The sequence below is a fragment of the Harmonia axyridis genome, chromosome 2, assembly GCF_914767665.1.
Source record: "Harmonia axyridis chromosome 2, icHarAxyr1.1, whole genome shotgun sequence".
Taxonomy (NCBI): Eukaryota; Metazoa; Arthropoda; class Insecta; order Coleoptera; family Coccinellidae; genus Harmonia; species Harmonia axyridis.
Genome location: NC_059502.1, coordinates 41,479,449 through 41,499,807, shown reverse-complemented (window position 1 = coordinate 41,499,807; position 20,359 = coordinate 41,479,449).

Genomic DNA, 20,359 nt, shown 5'->3' with positions numbered 1-20,359 from the left:
AAAAAGAGGTATATTATCACCAAGAAGGAACTTTTAATTTTTTACAATTTTTTAAGGTCCGGGGTAAGGAAAATTCGAGAAAATTCAATCTCTCTACAAGAATCGTTATATCTCCTAAACTTTTCGTCGCAGACCCCTCAAATAAAAACTTTCGTGATCTACGTGAACAGATCAATAGAAAAAGAGGTATTTTATTACCAAGAAAGATCTTTTAATTTTTTACAATTTTTCAAGGTCCGGGGTAAGGAAAATTCGAGAAAATTCAATCTCTCTATAAAAATCGTTATATCTCCTAAACTATTCGTCGCAGACTGCTCAAATAAAAACTTTCATGATCTACATGACCAGATCAATAGAAAAAGAGGTATATTATTACCAAGAAGGAACTTTCAATTTTTTACAATTTTTTAAGGTCCGGGGTAAGAAAAATTCGAGAAAATTCGAGAAAATTTTTCGACTCAAATATTGTCAGGCGAGAGTGGGATTCGAATAACCATGAACTGCCAATACCAACTCTGCTCACCGATTTTCCGTAGTCCCCATAGTTTAGGAGGAATTTGAATTCGAAATTTTTGGAAAAAACCGTAAAAATTCAATCTCTCTACAAAAATCGTTATATCTCCTAAACTATTCGTTGCAAACCCCTCAAATAAAAACTTTCGTGATCTACGTGACCAGATCAATAGAAAAAGAGGTATATTATCACCAAGAAGGAACTTTTAATTTTTTACAATTTTTTAAGGTCCGGGGTAAGGAAAATTCGAGAAAATTCAATCTCTCTACAAAAATCGTTATATCTCCTAAACTTTTCGTCGCAGACCCCTCAAATAAAAACTTTCGTGATCTACGTGAACAGATCAATAGAAAAAGAGGTATTTTATTACCAAGAAAGATCTTTTAATTTTTTACAATTTTTCAAGGTCCGGGGTAAGGAAAATTCGAGAAAATTCAATCTCTCTATAAAAATCGTTATATCTCCTAAACTATTCGTCGCAGACTCCTCAAATAAAAACTTTCGTGATCTTCATGACCAGATCAATAGAAAAAGAGGTATATTATTACCAAGAAGGAACTTTTAATTTTTTACAATTTTTTAAGGTCCGGGGTAAGGAAAATTCGAGAAAATTCGAGAAAATTTTTCGACTCAAATATTGTCAGGCGAGAGTGGGATTCGAATAACCATGAACTGCCAACACCAACTCTGCTTACCGATTTTCCGTAGTCCCCATAGTTCAGGAGGAATTTGAATTCGAAATTTTTGGAAAAAACCGTAAAAATTCAATCTCTCTACAAAAATCGTTATATCTCCTAAACTTTTCGTCGCAGACCCCTCAAATAAAAACTTTCGTGATCTACGTGAACAGATCAATAGAAAAAGAGGTATTTTATTACCAAGAAAGATCTTTCAATTTTTTACAATTTTTCAAGGTCCGGGGTAAGGAAAATTCGAGAAAATTCAATCTCTCTATAAAAATCGTTATATCTCCTAAACTATTCGTCGCGGACTGCTCAAATAAAAACTTTCGTGATCTACATGACCAGATCAATAGAAAAAGAGGTATATTATTACCAAGAAAGAACTTTCAATTTTTTACAATTTTTTAAGGTCCGGGGTAAGAAAAATTCGAGAAAATTCGAGAAAATTTTTCGACTCAAATATTGTCAGGCGAGAGTGGGATTCGAATAAACATGAACTGCCAATACCAACTCTGCTCACCGATTTTCCGTAGTCCCCATAGTTCAGGAGGAATTTGAATTCGAAATTTTTGGAAAAAACCGTAAAAATTCAATCTCTCTACAAAAATCGTTATATCTCCTAAACTATTCGTTGCAAACCCCTCAAATAAAAACTTTCGTGATCTACGTGACCAGGTCAATAGAAAAAGAGGTATATTATCACCAAGAAGGAACTTTTAATTTTTTACAATTTTTTAAGGTCCGGGGTAAGGAAAATTCGAGAAAATTCAATCTCTCTATAAAAATCGTTATATCTCCTAAACTATTCGTCGCAGACTCCTCAAATAAAAACTTTCGTGATCTTCATGACCAGATCAATAGAAAAAGAGGTATATTATTACCAAGAAGGAACTTTTAATTTTTCACAATTTTTTAGGGTCCGGGGTAGGGAAAATTCGAGAAAATTCGAGAAAATTTTTCGACTCAAATATTGTCAGGCGAGAGTGGGATTCGAATAACCATGAACTGCCAATACCAACTCTGCTCACCGATTTTCCGTAGTCCCCATAGTTTAGGAGAAATTTGAAGTCGAAATTTTTGGAAAAAACCGTAAAAATTCAATCTCTCTATAAAAATCGTTATATCTCCTAAACTATTCGTCGCAGACACCTCATATAAAAACTTTCGTGATCTACGTGAACAGATCAATAGAAAAAGAGGTATTTTATTACCAAGAAAGATCTTTCAATTTTTTACAATTTTTCAAGGTCCGGGGTAAGGAAAATTCGAGAAAATTCAATCTCTCTATAAAAATCGTTATATCTCCTAAACTATTCGTCGCAGACTCCTCAAATAAAAACTTTCGTGATCTTCATGACCAGATCAATAGAAAAAGAGGTATATTATTACCAAGAAGGAACTTTTAATTTTTTACAATTTTTTAAGGTCCGGGGTCAGGAAAATTCGAGAAAATTCAATCTCTCTACAAAAATCGTTATATCTCCTAAACTATTCGTCGCAGACACCTCAAATAAAAACTTTCGTGATCTTCGTGAACTACGTGAACAGATCAATAGAAAAAGAGGTATATTATCACCAAGAAGGAACTTTTAATTTTTCACAATTTTTTAAGGTCCGGGGTAAGGAAAATTCGAGAAAATTCAATCTCTCTACAAAAATCGTTATATCTCCTAAACTATTCGTCGCAGACCCCTCAAATAAAAACTTTCGTGATCTACGTGAACAGATCAATAGAAAAAGAGGTATTTCATTACCAAGAAAGATCTTTTGATTTTTTACAATTTTTTAAGGTCCGGGGTAAGGAAAATTCGAGAAAATTCAATCTCTCTATAAAAATCGTTATATCTCCTAAACTATTCGTCGCAGACTCCTCAAATAAAAACTTTCGTGATCTTCATGACCAGATCAATAGAAAAAGAGGTATATTATTACCAAGAAGGAACTTTTAATTTTTTACAATTTTTTAAGGTCCGGGGTAAGGAAAATTCGAGAAAATTCGAGAAAATTTTTCGACTCAAATATTGTCAGGCGAGAGTGGGATTCGAATAACCATGAACTGCCAATACCAACTCTGCTCACCGATTTTCCGTAGTCCCCATAGTTTAGGAGAAATTTGAAGTCGAAATTTTTGGAAAAAACCGTAAAAATTCAATCTCTCTATAAAAATCGTTATATCTCCTAAACTATTCGTCGCAGACACCTCATATAAAAACTTTCGTGATCTACGTGAACAGATCAATAGAAAAAGAGGTATATTATCACCAAGAAGGAACTTTTAATTTTTTACAATTTTTTAAGGTCCGGGGTAAGGAAAATTCGAGAAAATTCAATCTCTCTACAAAAATCGTTATATCTCCTAAACTATTCGTCGCAGGCCCCTCAAATAAAAACTTTCGGGATCTACGTGAACAGATCAATAGAAAAAGAGGTATTGTATTACCAAGAAAGATTTTTTGATTTTTTACAATTTTTCAAGGTCCGGGGTAAGGAAAATTCGAGAAAATTCAATCTCTCTATAAAAATCGTTATATCTCCTAAACTATTCGTCGCAGACTGCTCAAATAAAAACTTTCATGATCTACATGACCAGATCAATGGAAAAAGAGGTATATTATTACCAAGAAGGAACTTTCAATTTTTTACAATTTTTTAAGGTCCGGGGTAGGAAAAATTCGAGAAAATTCGAGAAAATTTTTCGACTCAAATATTGTCAGGCGAGAGTGGGATTCGAATAACCATGAACTGCCAATATCAACTCTGCTCACCGATTTTCCGTAGTCCCCATAGTTTAGGAGAAATTTGAAGTCGAAATTTTTGGGAAAAACCGTAAAAATTCAATCTCTCTATAAAAATCGTTACATCTCCTAAACTATTCGTCGCAGACCCCTCATATAAAAACTTTCGTGATCTACGTGAACACATCAATAGAAAAAGAGGTATATTATCACCAAGAAGGAACTTTTAATTTTTTACAATTTTTTAAGGTCCGGGGTAAGGAAAATTCGAGAAAATTCAATCTCTCTACAAAAATCGTTATATCTCCTAAACTTTTCGTCGCAGACCCCTCAAATAAAAACTTTCGTGATCTACGTGAACAGATCAATAGAAAAAGAGGTATTTTATTACCAAGAAAGATCTTTCAATTTTTTACAATTTTTCAATGTCCGGGGTAAGGAAAATTCGAGAAAATTCAATCTCTCTATAAAAATCGTTATATCTCCTAAACTATTCGTCGCGGACTGCTCAAATAAAAACTTTCGTGATCTACATGACCAGATCAATAGAAAAAGAGGTATATTATTACCAAGAAAGAACTTTCAATTTTTTACAATTTTTTAAGGTCCGGGGTAAGAAAAATTCGAGAAAATTCGAGAAAATTTTTCGACTCAAATATTGTCAGGCGAGAGTGGGATTCGAATAACCATGAACTGCCAATACCAACTCTGCTCACCGATTTTCCGTAGTCCCCATAGTTCAGGAGGAATTTGAATTCGAAATTTTTGGAAAAAACCGTAAAAATTCAATCTCTCTACAAAAATCGTTATATCTCCTAAACTATTCGTTGCAAACCCCTCAAATTAAAACTTTCGTGATCTACGTGACCAGATCAATAGAAAAAGAGGTATATTATCACCAAGAAGAAACTTTTAATTTTTTACAATTTTTTAAGGTCCGGGGTAAGGAAAATTCGAGAAAATTCAATCTCTCTACAAAAATCGTTATATCTCCTAAACTTTTCGTCGCAGACCCCTCAAATAAAAACTTTCGTGATCTACGTGAACAGATCAATAGAAAAAGAGGTATTTTATTACCAAGAAAGATCTTTTAATTTTTTACAATTTTTCAAGGTCCGGGGTAAGGAAAATTCGAGAAAATTCAATCTCTCTATAAAAATCGTTATATCTCCTAAACTATTCGTCGCAGACTCCTCAAATAAAAACTTTCGTGATCTTCATGACCAGATCAATAGAAAAAGAGGTATATTATTACCAAGAAGGAACTTTTAATTTTTCACAATTTTTTAGGGTCCGGGGTAGGGAAAATTCGAGAAAATTCGAGAAAATTTTTCGACTCAAATATTGTCAGGCGAGAGTGGGATTCGAATAACCATGAACTGCCAATACCAACTCTGCTCACCGATTTTCCGTAGTCCCCATAGTTTAGGAGAAATTTGAAGTCGAAATTTTTGGAAAAAACCGTAAAAATTCAATCTCTCTATAAAAATCGTTATATCTCCTAAACTATTCGTCGCAGACACCTCATATAAAAACTTTCGTGATCTACGTGAACAGATCAATAGAAAAAGAGGTATTTTATTATCAAGAAAGATCTTTCAATTTTTTACAATTTTTCAAGGTCCGGGGTAAGGAAAATTCGAGAAAATTCAATCTCTCTATAAAAATCGTTATATCTCCTAAACTATTCGTCGCAGACTCCTCAAATAAAAACTTTCGTGATCTTCATGACCAGATCAATAGAAAAAGAGGTATATTATTACCAAGAAGGAACTTTTAATTTTTTACAATTTTTTAAGGTCCGGGGTCAGGAAAATTCGAGAAAATTCGAGAAAATTCAATCTCTCTACAAAAATCGTTATATCTCCTGAACTATTCGTCGCAGACACCTCAAATAAAAACTTTCGTGATCTTCGTGAACTACGTGAACAGATCAATAGAAAAAGAGGTATATTATCACCAAGAAGGAACTTTTAATTTTTCACAATTTTTTAAGGTCCGGGGTAAGGAAAATTCGAGAAAATTCAATCTCTCTACAAAAATCGTTATATCTCCTGAACTATTCGTCGCAGACCCCTCAAATAAAAACTTTCGTGATCTACGTGAACAGATCAATAGAAAAAGAGGTATTTCATTACCAAGAAAGATCTTTTGATTTTTTACAATTTTTTAAGGTCCGGGGTAAGGAAAATTCGAGAAAATTCAATCTCTCTATAAAAATCGTTATATCTCCTAAACTATTCGTCGCAGACTCCTCAAATAAAAACTTTCGTGATCTTCATGACCAGATCAATAGAAAAAGAGGTATATTATTACCAAGAAGGAACTTTTAATTTTTTACAATTTTTTAAGGTCCGGGGTAAGGAAAATTCGAGAAAATTCGAGAAAATTTTTCGACTCAAATATTGTCAGGCGAGAGTGGGATTCGAATAACCATGAACTGCCAATACCAACTCTGCTCACCGATTTTCCGTAGTCCCCATAGTTTAGGAGAAATTTGAAGTCGAAATTTTTGGAAAAAACCGTAAAAATTCAATCTCTCTATAAAAATCGTTATATCTCCTAAACTATTCGTCGCAGACACCTCATATAAAAACTTTCGTGATCTACGTGAACAGATCAATAGAAAAAGAGGTATATTATCACCAAGAAGGAACTTTTAATTTTTTACAATTTTTTAAGGTCCGGGGTAAGGAAAATTCGAGAAAATTCAATCTCTCTACAAAAATCGTTATATCTCCTAAACTATTCGTCGCAGGCCCCTCAAATAAAAACTTTCGGGATCTACGTGAACAGATCAATAGAAAAAGAGGTATTGTATTACCAAGAAAGATTTTTTGATTTTTTACAATTTTTCAAGGTCCGGGGTAAGGAAAATTCGAGAAAATTCAATCTCTCTATAAAAATCGTTATATCTCCTAAACTATTCGTCGCAGACTGCTCAAATAAAAACTTTCATGATCTACATGACCAGATCAATAGAAAAAGAGGTATATTATTACCAAGAAGGAACTTTCAATTTTTTACAATTTTTTAAGGTCCGGGGTAGGAAAAATTCGAGAAAATTCGAGAAAATTTTTCGACTCAAATATTGTCAGGCGAGAGTGGGATTCGAATAACCATGAACTGCCAATACCAACTCTGCTCACCGATTTTCCGTAGTCCCCATAGTTTAGGAGAAATTTGAAGTCGAAATTTTTGGGAAAAACCGTAAAAATTCAATCTCTCTATAAAAATCGTTACATCTCCTAAACTATTCGTCGCAGACCCCTCATATAAAAACTTTCGTGATCTACGTGAACACATCAATAGAAAAAGAGGTATATTATCACCAAGAAGGAACTTTTAATTTTTTACAATTTTTTAAGGTCCGGGGTAAGGAAAATTCGAGAAAATTCAATCTCTCTACAAAAATCGTTATATCTCCTAAACTTTTCGTCGCAGACCCCTCAAATAAAAACTTTCGTGATCTACGTGAACAGATCAATAGAACAAGAGGTATTTTATTACCAAGAAAGATCTTTCAATTTTTTACAATTTTTCAATGTCCGGGGTAAGGAAAATTCGAGAAAATTCAATCTCTCTATAAAAATCGTTATATCTCCTAAACTATTCGTCGCGGACTGCTCAAATAAAAACTTTCGTGATCTACATGACCAGATCAATAGAAAAAGAGGTATATTATTACCAAGAAAGAACTTTCAATTTTTTACAATTTTTTAAGGTCCGGGGTAAGAAAAATTCGAGAAAATTCGAGAAAATTTTTCGACTCAAATATTGTCAGGCGAGAGTGGGATTCGAATAACCATGAACTGCCAATACCAACTCTGCTCACCGATTTTCCGTAGTCCCCATAGTTCAGGAGGAATTTGAATTCGAAATTTTTGGAAAAAACCGTAAAAATTCAATCTCTCTACAAAAATCGTTATATCTCCTAAACTATTCGTTGCAAACCCCTCAAATAAAAACTTTCGTGATCTACGTGACCAGGTCAATAGAAAAAGAGGTATATTATCACCAAGAAGGAACTTTTAATTTTTTACAATTTTTTAAGGTCCGGGGTAAGGAAAATTCGAGAAAATTCAATCTCTCTATAAAAATCGTTATATCTCCTAAACTATTCGTCGCAGACTCCTCAAATAAAAACTTTCGTGATCTTCATGACCAGATCAATAGAAAAAGAGGTATATTATTACCAAGAAGGAACTTTTAATTTTTTACAATTTTTTAAGGTCCGGGGTAAGGAAAATTCGAGAAAATTCGAGAAAATTCGAGAAAATTTTTCGACTCAAATATTGTCAGGCGAGAGTGGGATTCGAATAACCATGAACTGCCAATACCAACTCTGCTCACCGATTTTCCGTAGTCCCCATAGTTTAGGAGAAATTTGAAGTCGAAATTTTTGGAAAAAACCGTAAAAATTCAATCTCTCTATAAAAATCGTTATATCTCCTAAACTATTCGTCGCAGACACCTCATATAAAAACTTTCGTGATCTACGTGAACAGATCAATAGAAAAAGAGGTATATTATCACCAAGAAGGAACTTTTAATTTTTTACAATTTTTTAAGGTCCGGGGTAAGGAAAATTCGAGAAAATTCAATCTCTCTACAAAAATCGTTATATCTCCTAAACTATTCGTCGCAGGCCCCTCAAATAAAAACTTTCGGGATCTACGTGAACAGATCAATAGAAAAAGAGGTATTTTATTACCAAGAAAGATTTTTTGATTTTTTACAATTTTTCAAGGTCCGGGGTAAGGAAAATTCGAGAAAATTCAATCTCTCTATAAAAATCGTTATATCTCCTAAACTATTCGTCGCAGACTGCTCAAATAAAAACTTTCATGATCTACATGACCAGATCAATGGAAAAAGAGGTATATTATTACCAAGAAGGAACTTTCAATTTTTTACAATTTTTTAAGGTCCGGGGTAGGAAAAATTCGAGAAAATTCGAGAAAATTTTTCGACTCAAATATTGTCAGGCGAGAGTGGGATTCGAATAACCATGAACTGCCAATATCAACTCTGCTCACCGATTTTCCGTAGTCCCCATAGTTTAGGAGAAATTTGAAGTCGAAATTTTTGGGAAAAACCGTAAAAATTCAATCTCACTATAAAAATCGTTACATCTCCTAAACTATTCGTCGCAGACCCCTCATATAAAAACTTTCGTGATCTACGTGAACACATCAATAGAAAAAGAAGTATATTATCACCAAGAAGGAACTTTTAATTTTTTACAATTTTTTAAGGTCCGGGGTAAGGAAAATTCGAGAAAATTCAATCTCTCTACAAAAATCGTTATATCTCCTAAACTTTTCGTCGCAGACCCCTCAAATAAAAACTTTCGTGATCTACGTGAACAGATCAATAGAAAAAGAGGTATTTTATTACCAAGAAAGATCTTTCAATTTTTTACAATTTTTCAAGGTCCGGGGTAAGGAAAATTCGAGAAAATTCAATCTCTCTATAAAAATCGTTATATCTCCTAAACTATTCGTCGCGGACTGCTCAAATAAAAACTTTCGTGATCTACATGACCAGATCAATAGAAAAAGAGGTATATTATTACCAAGAAAGAACTTTCAATTTTTTACAATTTTTTAAGGTCCGGGGTAAGAAAAATTCGAGAAAATTCGAGAAAATTTTTCGACTCAAATATTGTCAGGCGAGAGTGGGATTCGAATAACCATGAACTGCCAATACCAACTCTGCTCACCGATTTTCCGTAGTCCCCATAGTTCAGGAGGAATTTGAATTCGAAATTTTTGGAAGAAACCGTAAAAATTCAATCTCTCTACAAAAATCGTTATATCTCCTAAACTATTCGTTGCAAACCCCTCAAATGAAAACTTTCGTGATCTACGTGACCAGGTCAATAGAAAAAGAGGTATATTATCACCAAGAAGGAACTTTTAATTTTTTACAATTTTTTAAGGTCCGGGGTAAGGAAAATTCGAGAAAATTCGAGAAAATTTTTCGACTCAAATATTGTCAGGCGAGAGTGGGATTCGAATAACCATGAACTGCCAATACCAACTCTGCTCACCGATTTTCCGTAGTCCCCATAGTTTAGGAGAAATTTGAAGTCGAAATTTTTGGAAAAAACCGTAAAAATTCAATCTCTCTATAAAAATCGTTATATCTCCTAAACTATTCGTCGCAGACACCTCATATAAAAACTTTCGTGATCTACGTGAACAGATCAATAGAAAAAGAGGTATTTTATTACCAAGAAAGATCTTTCAATTTTTTACAATTTTTCAAGGTCCGGGGTAAGGAAAATTCGAGAAAATTCAATCTCTCTATAAAAATCGTTATATCTCCTAAACTTTTCGTCGCAGACCCCTCAAATAAAAACTTTCGTGATCTACGTGAACAGATCAATAGAAAAAGAGGTATTTTATTACCAAGAAAGATCTTTTAATTTTTTACAATTTTTCAAGGTCCGGGGTAAGGAAAATTCGAGAAAATTCAATCTCTCTATAAAAATCGTTATATCTCCTAAACTATTCGTCGCAGACTCCTCAAATAAAAACTTTCGTGATCTTCATGACCAGATCAATAGAAAAAGAGGTATATTATTACCAAGAAGGAACTTTTAATTTTTCACAATTTTTTAGGGTCCGGGGTAAGGAAAATTCGAGAAAATTCGAGAAAATTTTTCGACTCAAATATTGTCAGGCGAGAGTGGGATTCGAATAACCATGAACTGCCAATACCAACTCTGCTCACCGATTTTCCGTAGTCCCCATAGTTTAGGAGAAATTTGAAGTCGAAATTTTTGGAAAAAACCGTAAAAATTCAATCTCTCTATAAAAATCGTTATATCTCCTAAACTATTCGTCGCAGACACCTCATATAAAAACTTTCGTGATCTACGTGAACAGATCAATAGAAAAAGAGGTATTTTATTACCAAGAAAGATCTTTCAATTTTTTACAATTTTTCAAGGTCCGGGGTAAGGAAAATTCGAGAAAATTCAATCTCTCTATAAAAATCGTTATATCTCCTAAACTATTCGTCGCAGACTCCTCAAATAAAAACTTTCGTGATCTTCATGACCAGATCAATAGAAAAAGAGGTATATTATTACCAAGAAGGAACTTTTAATTTTTTACAATTTTTTAAGGTCCGGGGTAAGGAAAATTCGAGAAAATTCGAGAAAATTTTTCGACTCAAATATTGTCAGGCGAGAGTGGGATTCGAATAACCATGAACTGCCAATACCAACTCTGCTCACCGATTTTCCGTAGTCCCCATAGTTCAGGAGGAATTTGAATTCGAAATTTTTGGAAAAAACCGTAAAAATTCAATCTCTCTACAAAAATCGTTATATCTCCTAAACTATTCGTTGCAAACCCCTCAAATAAAAACTTTCGTGATCTACGTGACCAGATCAATAGAAAAAGAGGTATATTATCACCAAGAAGGAACTTTTAATTTTTTACAATTTTTTAAGGTCCGGGGTAAGGAAAATTCGAGAAAATTCAATCTCTCTACAAAAATCGTTATATCTCCTAAACTTTTCGTCGCAGACCCCTCAAATAAAAACTTTCGTGATCTACGTGAACAGATCAATAGAAAAAGAGGTATTTTATTACCAAGAAAGATCTTTTAATTTTTTACAATTTTTCAAGGTCCGGGGTAAGGAAAATTCGAGAAAATTCAATCTCTCTATAAAAATCGTTATATCTCCTAAACTATTCGTCGCAGACTCCTCAAATAAAAACTTTCGTGATCTTCATGACCAGATCAATAGAAAAACAGGTATATTATTACCAAGAAGGAACCTTTAATTTTTTACAATTTTTTAAGGTCCGGGGTAAGGAAAATTCGAGAAAATTCGAGAAAATTTTTCGACTCAAATATTGTCAGGCGAGAGTGGGATTCGAATAACCATGAACTGCCAACACCAACTCTGCTTACCGATTTTCCGTAGTCCCCATAGTTCAGGAGGAATTTGAATTCGAAATTTTTGGAAAAAACCGTAAAAATTCAATCTCTCTACAAAAATCGTTATATCTCCTAAACTATTCGTTGCAAACCCCTCAAATAAAAACTTTCGTGATCTACGTGACCAGATCAATAGAAAAAGAGGTATATTATTACCAAGAAGGAACTTTTGATTTTTTCCAATTTTTTAAGGTCCGGGGTAAGGAAAATTCGAGAAAATTCAATCTCTCTACAAAAATCGTTATATCTCCTAAACTATTCGTTGCAAACCCCTCAAATAAAAACTTTCGTGATCTACGTGACCAGATCAATAGAAAAAGAGGTATATTATCACCAAGAAGGAACTTTTAATTTTTTACAATTTTTTAAGGTCCGGGGTAAGGAAAATTCGAGAAAATTCAATCTCTCTACAAAAATCGTTATATCTCCTAAACTTTTCGTCGCAGACCCCTCAAATAAAAACTTTCGTGATCTACGTGAACAGATCAATAGAAAAAGAGGTATTTTATTACCAAGAAAGATCTTTTAATTTTTTACAATTTTTCAAGGTCCGGGGTAAGGAAAATTCGAGAAAATTCAATCTCTCTATAAAAATCGTTATATCTCCTAAACTATTCGTCGCAGACTCCTCAAATAAAAACTTTCGTGATCTTCATGACCAGATCAATAGAAAAAGAGGTATATTATTACCAAGAAGGAACTTTTAATTTTTCACAATTTTTTAGGGTCCGGGGTAAGGAAAATTCGAGAAAATTTTTCGACTCAAATATTGTCAGGCGAGAGTGGGATTCGAATAACCATGAACTGCCAATACCAACTCTGCTCACCGATTTTCCGTAGTCCCCATAGTTTAGGAGAAATTTGAAGTCGAAATTTTTGGAAAAAACCGTAAAAATTCAATCTCTCTATAAAAATCGTTATATCTCCTAAACTATTCGTCGCAGACACCTCATATAAAAACTTTCGTGATCTACGTGAACAGATCAATAGAAAAAGAGGTATTTTATTACCAAGAAAGATCTTTCAATTTTTTTACAATTTTTCAAGGTCCGGGGTAAGGAAAATTCGAGAAAATTCAATCTCTCTATAAAAATCGTTATATCTCCTAAACTATTCGTCGCAGACTCCTCAAATAAAAACTTTCGTGATCTTCATGACCAGATCAATAGAAAAAGAGGTATATTATTACCAAGAAGGAACTTTTAATTTTTTACAATTTTTTAAGGTCCGGGGTAAGGAAAATTCGAGAAAATTCGAGAAAATTTTTCGACTCAAATATTGTCAGGCGAGAGTGGGATTCGAATAACCATGAACTGCCAACACCAACTCTGCTTACCGATTTTCCGTAGTCCCCATAGTTTAGGAGAAATTTGAATTCGAAATTTTTGGAAAAAACCGTAAAAATTCAATCTCTCTACAAAAATCGTTATATCTCCTAAACTATTCGTTGCAAACCCCTCAAATAAAAACTTTCGTGATCTACGTGACCAGGTCAATAGAAAAAGAGGTATATTATCACCAAGAAGGAACTTTTAATTTTTTACAATTTTTTAAGGTCCGGGGTAAGGAAAATTCGAGAAAATTCAATCTCTCTACAAAAATCGTTATATCTCCTAAACTTTTCGTCGCAGACCCCTCAAATAAAAACTTTCGTGATCTACGTGAACAGATCAATAGAAAAAGAGGTATTTTATTACCAAGAAAGATCTTTTAATTTTTTACAATTTTTCAAGGTCCGGGGTAAGGAAAATTCGAGAAAATTCAATCTCTCTATAAAAATCGTTATATCTCCTAAACTATTCGTCGCAGACTCCTCAAATAAAAACTTTCGTGATCTTCATGACCAGATCAATAGAAAAACAGGTATATTATTACCAAGAAGGAACCTTTAATTTTTTACAATTTTTTAAGGTCCGGGGTAAGGAAAATTCGAGAAAATTCGAGAAAATTTTTCGACTCAAATATTGTCAGGCGAGAGTGGGATTCGAATAACCATGAACTGCCAACACCAACTCTGCTTACCGATTTTCCGTAGTCCCCATAGTTCAGGAGGAATTTGAATTCGAAATTTTTGGAAAAAACCGTAAAAATTCAATCTCTCTACAAAAATCGTTATATCTCCTAAACTATTCGTTGCAAACCCCTCAAATAAAAACTTTCGTGATCTACGTGACCAGATCAATAGAAAAAGAGGTATATTATTACCAAGAAGGAACTTTTGATTTTTTCCAATTTTTTAAGGTCCGGGGTAAGGAAAATTCGAGAAAATTCAATCTCTCTACAAAAATCGTTATATCTCCTAAACTATTCGTTGCAAACCCCTCAAATAAAAACTTTCGTGATCTACGTGACCAGATCAATAGAAAAAGAGGTATATTATCACCAAGAAGGAACTTTTAATTTTTTACAATTTTTTAAGGTCCGGGGTAAGGAAAATTCGAGAAAATTCAATCTCTCTACAAAAATCGTTATATCTCCTAAACTTTTCGTCGCAGACCCCTCAAATAAAAACTTTCGTGATCTACGTGAACAGATCAATAGAAAAAGAGGTATTTTATTACCAAGAAAGATCTTTTAATTTTTTACAATTTTTCAAGGTCCGGGGTAAGGAAAATTCGAGAAAATTCAATCTCTCTATAAAAATCGTTATATCTCCTAAACTATTCGTCGCAGACTCCTCAAATAAAAACTTTCGTGATCTTCATGACCAGATCAATAGAAAAAGAGGTATATTATTACCAAGAAGGAACTTTTAATTTTTCACAATTTTTTAGGGTCCGGGGTAAGGAAAATTCGAGAAAATTTTTCGACTCAAATATTGTCAGGCGAGAGTGGGATTCGAATAACCATGAACTGCCAATACCAACTCTGCTCACCGATTTTCCGTAGTCCCCATAGTTTAGGAGAAATTTGAAGTCGAAATTTTTGGAAAAAACCGTAAAAATTCAATCTCTCTATAAAAATCGTTATATCTCCTAAACTATTCGTCGCAGACACCTCATATAAAAACTTTCGTGATCTACGTGAACAGATCAATAGAAAAAGAGGTATTTTATTACCAAGAAAGATCTTTCAATTTTTTACAATTTTTCAAGGTCCGGGGTAAGGAAAATTCGAGAAAATTCAATCTCTCTATAAAAATCGTTATATCTCCTAAACTATTCGTCGCAGACTCCTCAAATAAAAACTTTCGTGATCTTCATGACCAGATCAATAGAAAAAGAGGTATATTATTACCAAGAAGGAACTTTTAATTTTTTACAATTTTTTAAGGTCCGGGGTAAGGAAAATTCGAGAAAATTCGAGAAAATTTTTCGACTCAAATATTGTCAGGCGAGAGTGGGATTCGAATAACCATGAACTGCCAACACCAACTCTGCTTACCGATTTTCCGTAGTCCCCATAGTTTAGGAGAAATTTGAATTCGAAATTTTTGGAAAAAACCGTAAAAATTCAATCTCTCTACAAAAATCGTTATATCTCCTAAACTATTCGTCGCATACCCCTCAAATAAAAACTTTCGTGATCTACGTGACCAGATCAATAGAAAAAGAGGTATATTATTACCAAGAAGGAACTTTTAATTTTTTAAAATTTTTCAAGGTCCGGGGTAAGGAAAATTCGAGAAAATTCAATCTCTCTACAAAAATCGTTATATCTCCTAAACTATTCGTCGCAGACACCTCAAATAAAAACTTTCGTGATCTTCGTGAACTACGTGAACAGATCAATAGAAAAAGAGGTATATTATCACCAAGAAGGAACTTTTAATTTTTCACAATTTTTTAAGGTCCGGGGTAAGGAAAATTCGAGAAAATTCGAGAAAATTTTTCGACTCAAATATTGTCAGGCGAGAGTGGGATTCGAATAACCATGAACTGCCAATACCAACTCTGCTCACCGATTTTCCGTAGTCCCCATAGTTCAGGAGGAATTTGAATTCGAAATTTTTGGAAAAAACCGTAAAAATTCAATCTCTCTACAAAAATCGTTATATCTCCTAAACTATTCGTTGCAAACCCCTCAAATAAAAACTTTCGTGATCTACGTGACCAGGTCAATAGAAAAAGAGGTATATTATCACCAAGAAGGAACTTTTAATTTTTTACAATTTTTTAAGGTCCGGGGTAAGGAAAATTCGAGAAAATTCAATCTCTCTACAAAAATCGTTATATCTCCTAAACTTTTCGTCGCAGACCCCTCAAATAAAAACTTTCGTGATCTACGTGAACAGATCAATAGAAAAAGAGGTATTTTATTACCAAGAAAGATCTTTTAATTTTTTACAATTTTTCAAGGTCCGGGGTAAGGAAAATTCGAGAAAATTCAATCTCTCTATAAAAATCGTTATATCTCCTAAACTATTCGTCGCAGACTCCTCAAATAAAAACTTTCGTGATCTTCATGACCAGATCAATAGAAAAAGAGGTATATTATTACCAAGAAGGAACTTTTAATTTTTTACAATTTTTTAAGGTCCGGGGTAAGGAAAATTCGAGAAAATTCGAGAAAATTTTTCGACTCAAATATTGTCAGGCGAGAGTGGGATTCGAATAACCATGAACTGCCAATACCAACTCTGCTCACCGATTTTCCGTAGTCCCCATAGTTCAGGAGGAATTTGAATTCGAAATTTTTGGAAAAAACCGTAAAAATTCAATCTCTCTACAAAAATCGTTATATCTCCTAAACTATTCGTTGCAAACCCCTCAAATAAAAACTTTCGTGATCTACGTGACCAGGTCAATAGAAAAAGAGGTATATTATCACCAAGAAGGAACTTTTAATTTTTTACAATTTTTTAAGGTCCGGGGTAAGGAAAATTCGAGAAAATTCAATCTCTCTACAAAAATCGTTATATCTCCTAAACTTTTCGTCGCAGACCCCTCAAATAAAAACTTTCGTGATCTACGTGAACAGATCAATAGAAAAAGAGGTATTTTATTACCAAGAAAGATCTTTTAATTTTTTACAATTTTTCAAGGTCCGGGGTAAGGAAAATTCGAGAAAATTCAATCTCTCTATAAAAATCGTTATATCTCCTAAACTATTCGTCGCAGACTCCTCAAATAAAAACTTTCGTGATCTTCATGACCAGATCAATAGAAAAACAGGTATATTATTACCAAGAAGGAACCTTTAATTTTTTACAATTTTTTAAGGTCCGGGGTAAGGAAAATTCGAGAAAATTCGAGAAAATTTTTCGACTCAAATATTGTCAGGCGAGAGTGGGATTCGAATAACCATGAACTGCCAACACCAACTCTGCTTACCGATTTTCCGTAGTCCCCATAGTTCAGGAGGAATTTGAATTCGAAATTTTTGGAAAAAACCGTAAAAATTCAATCTCTCTACAAAAATCGTTATATCTCCTAAACTATTCGTTGCAAACCCCTCAAATAAAAACTTTCGTGATCTACGTGACCAGATCAATAGAAAAAGAGGTATATTATTACCAAGAAGGAACTTTTGATTTTTTCCAATTTTTTAAGGTCCGGGGTAAGGAAAATTCGAGAAAATTCAATCTCTCTACAAAAATCGTTATATCTCCTAAACTATTCGTTGCAAACCCCTCAAATAAAAACTTTCGTGATCTACGTGACCAGATCAATAGAAAAAGAGGTATATTATCACCAAGAAGGAACTTTTAATTTTTTACAATTTTTTAAGGTCCGGGGTAAGGAAAATTCGAGAAAATTCAATCTCTCTACAAAAATCGTTATATCTCCTAAACTTTTCGTCGCAGACCCCTCAAATAAAAACTTTCGTGATCTACGTGAACAGATCAATAGAAAAAGAGGTATTTTATTACCAAGAAAGATCTTTTAATTTTTTACAATTTTTCAAGGTCCGGGGTAAGGAAAATTCGAGAAAATTCAATCTCTCTATAAAAATCGTTATATCTCCTAAACTATTCGTCGCAGACTCCTCAAATAAAAACTTTCGTGATCTTCATGACCAGATCAATAGAAAAAGAGGTATATTATTACCAAGAAGGAACTTTTAATTTTTCACAATTTTTTAGGGTCCGGGGTAAGGAAAATTCGAGAAAATTTTTCGACTCAAATATTGTCAGGCGGGAGTGGGATTCGAATAACCATGAACTGCCAATACCAACTCTGCTCACCGATTTTCCGTAGTCCCCATAGTTTAGGAGAAATTTGAAGTCGAAATTTTTGGAAAAAACCGTAAAAATTCAATCTCTCTATAAAAATCGTTATATCTCCTAAACTATTCGTCGCAGACACCTCATATAAAAACTTTCGTGATCTACGTGAACAGATCAATAGAAAAAGAGGTATTTTATTACCAAGAAAGATCTTTCAATTTTTTACAATTTTTCAAGGTCCGGGGTAAGGAAAATTCGAGAAAATTCAATCTCTCTATAAAAATCGTTATATCTCCTAAACTATTCGTCGCAGACTCCTCAAATAAAAACTTTCGTGATCTTCATGACCAGATCAATAGAAAAAGAGGTATATTATTACCAAGAAGGAACTTTTAATTTTTTACAATTTTTTAAGGTCCGGGGTAAGGAAAATTCGAGAAAATTCGAGAAAATTTTTCGACTCAAATATTGTCAGGCGAGAGTGGGATTCGAATAACCATGAACTGCCAACACCAACTCTGCTTACCGATTTTCCGTAGTCCCCATAGTTTAGGAGAAATTTGAATTCGAAATTTTTGGAAAAAACCGTAAAAATTCAATCTCTCTACAAAAATCGTTATATCTCCTAAACTATTCGTTGCAAACCCCTCAAATAAAAACTTTCGTGATCTACGTGACCAGATCAATAGAAAAAGAGGTATATTATCACCAAGAAGGAACTTTTAATTTTTTACAATTTTTTAAGGTCCGGGGTAAGGAAAATTCGAGAAAATTCAATCTCTCTACAAAAATCGTTATATCTCCTAAACTTTTCGTCGCAGACCCCTCAAATAAAAACTTTCGTGATCTACGTGAACAGATCAATAGAAAAAGAGGTATTTTATTACCAAGAAAGATCTTTTAATTTTTTACAATTTTTCAAGGTCCGGGGTAAGGAAAATTCGAGAAAATTCAATCTCTCTATAAAAATCGTTATATCTCCTAAACTATTCGTCGCAGACTCCTCAAATAAAAACTTTCGTGATCTTCATGACCAGATCAATAGAAAAACAGGTATATTATTACCAAGAAGGAACCTTTAATTTTTTACAATTTTTTAAGGTCCGGGGTAAGGAAAATTCGAGAAAATTCGAGAAAATTTTTCGACTCAAATATTGTCAGGCGAGAGTGGGATTCGAATAACCATGAACTGCCAACACCAACTCTGCTTACCGATTTTCCGTAGTCCCCATAGTTCAGGAGGAATTTGAATTCGAAATTTTTGGAAAAAACCGTAAAAATTCAATCTCTCTACAAAAATCGTTATATCTCCTAAACTATTCGTTGCAAACCCCTCAAATAAAAACTTTCGTGATCTACGTGACCAGATCAATAGAAAAAGAGGTATATTATTACCAAGAAGGAACTTTTAATTTTTTCCAATTTTTTAAGGTCCGGGGTAAGGAAAATTCGAGAAAATTCAATCTCTCTACAAAAATCGTTATATCTCCTAAACTATTCGTTGCAAACCCCTCAAATAAAAACTTTCGTGATCTACGTGACCAGATCAATAGAAAAAGAGGTATATTATCACCAAGAAGGAACTTTTAATTTTTTACAATTTTTTAAGGTCCGGGGTAAGGAAAATTCGAGAAAATTCAATCTCTCTACAAAAATCGTTATATCTCCTAAACTTTTCGTCGCAGACCCCTCAAATAAAAACTTTCGTGATCTACGTGAACAGATCAATAGAAAAAGAGGTATTTTATTACCAAGAAAGATCTTTTAATTTTTTACAATTTTTCAAGGTCCGGGGTAAGGAAAATTCGAGAAAATTCAATCTCTCTATAAAAATCGTTATATCTCCTAAACTATTCGTCGCAGACTCCTCAAATAAAAACTTTCGTGATCTTCATGACCAGATCAATAGAAAAAGAGGTATATTATTACCAAGAAGGAACTTTTAATTTTTTACAATTTTTTAGGGTCCGGGGTAAGGAAAATTCGAGAAAATTTTTCGACTCAAATATTGTCAGGCGAGAGTGGGATTCGAATAACCATGAACTGCCAATACCAACTCTGCTCACCGATTTTCCGTAGTCCCCATAGTTTAGGAGAAATTTGAAGTCGAAATTTTTGGAAAAAACCGTAAAAATTCAATCTCTCTATAAAAATCGTTATATCTCCTAAACTATTCGTCGCAGACACCTCATATAAAAACTTTCGTGATCTACGTGAACAGATCAATAGAAAAAGAGGTATTTTATTACCAAGAAAGATCTTTCAATTTTTTACAATTTTTCAAGGTCCGGGGTAAGGAAAATTCGAGAAAATTCAATCTCTCTATAAAAATCGTTATATCTCCTAAACTATTCGT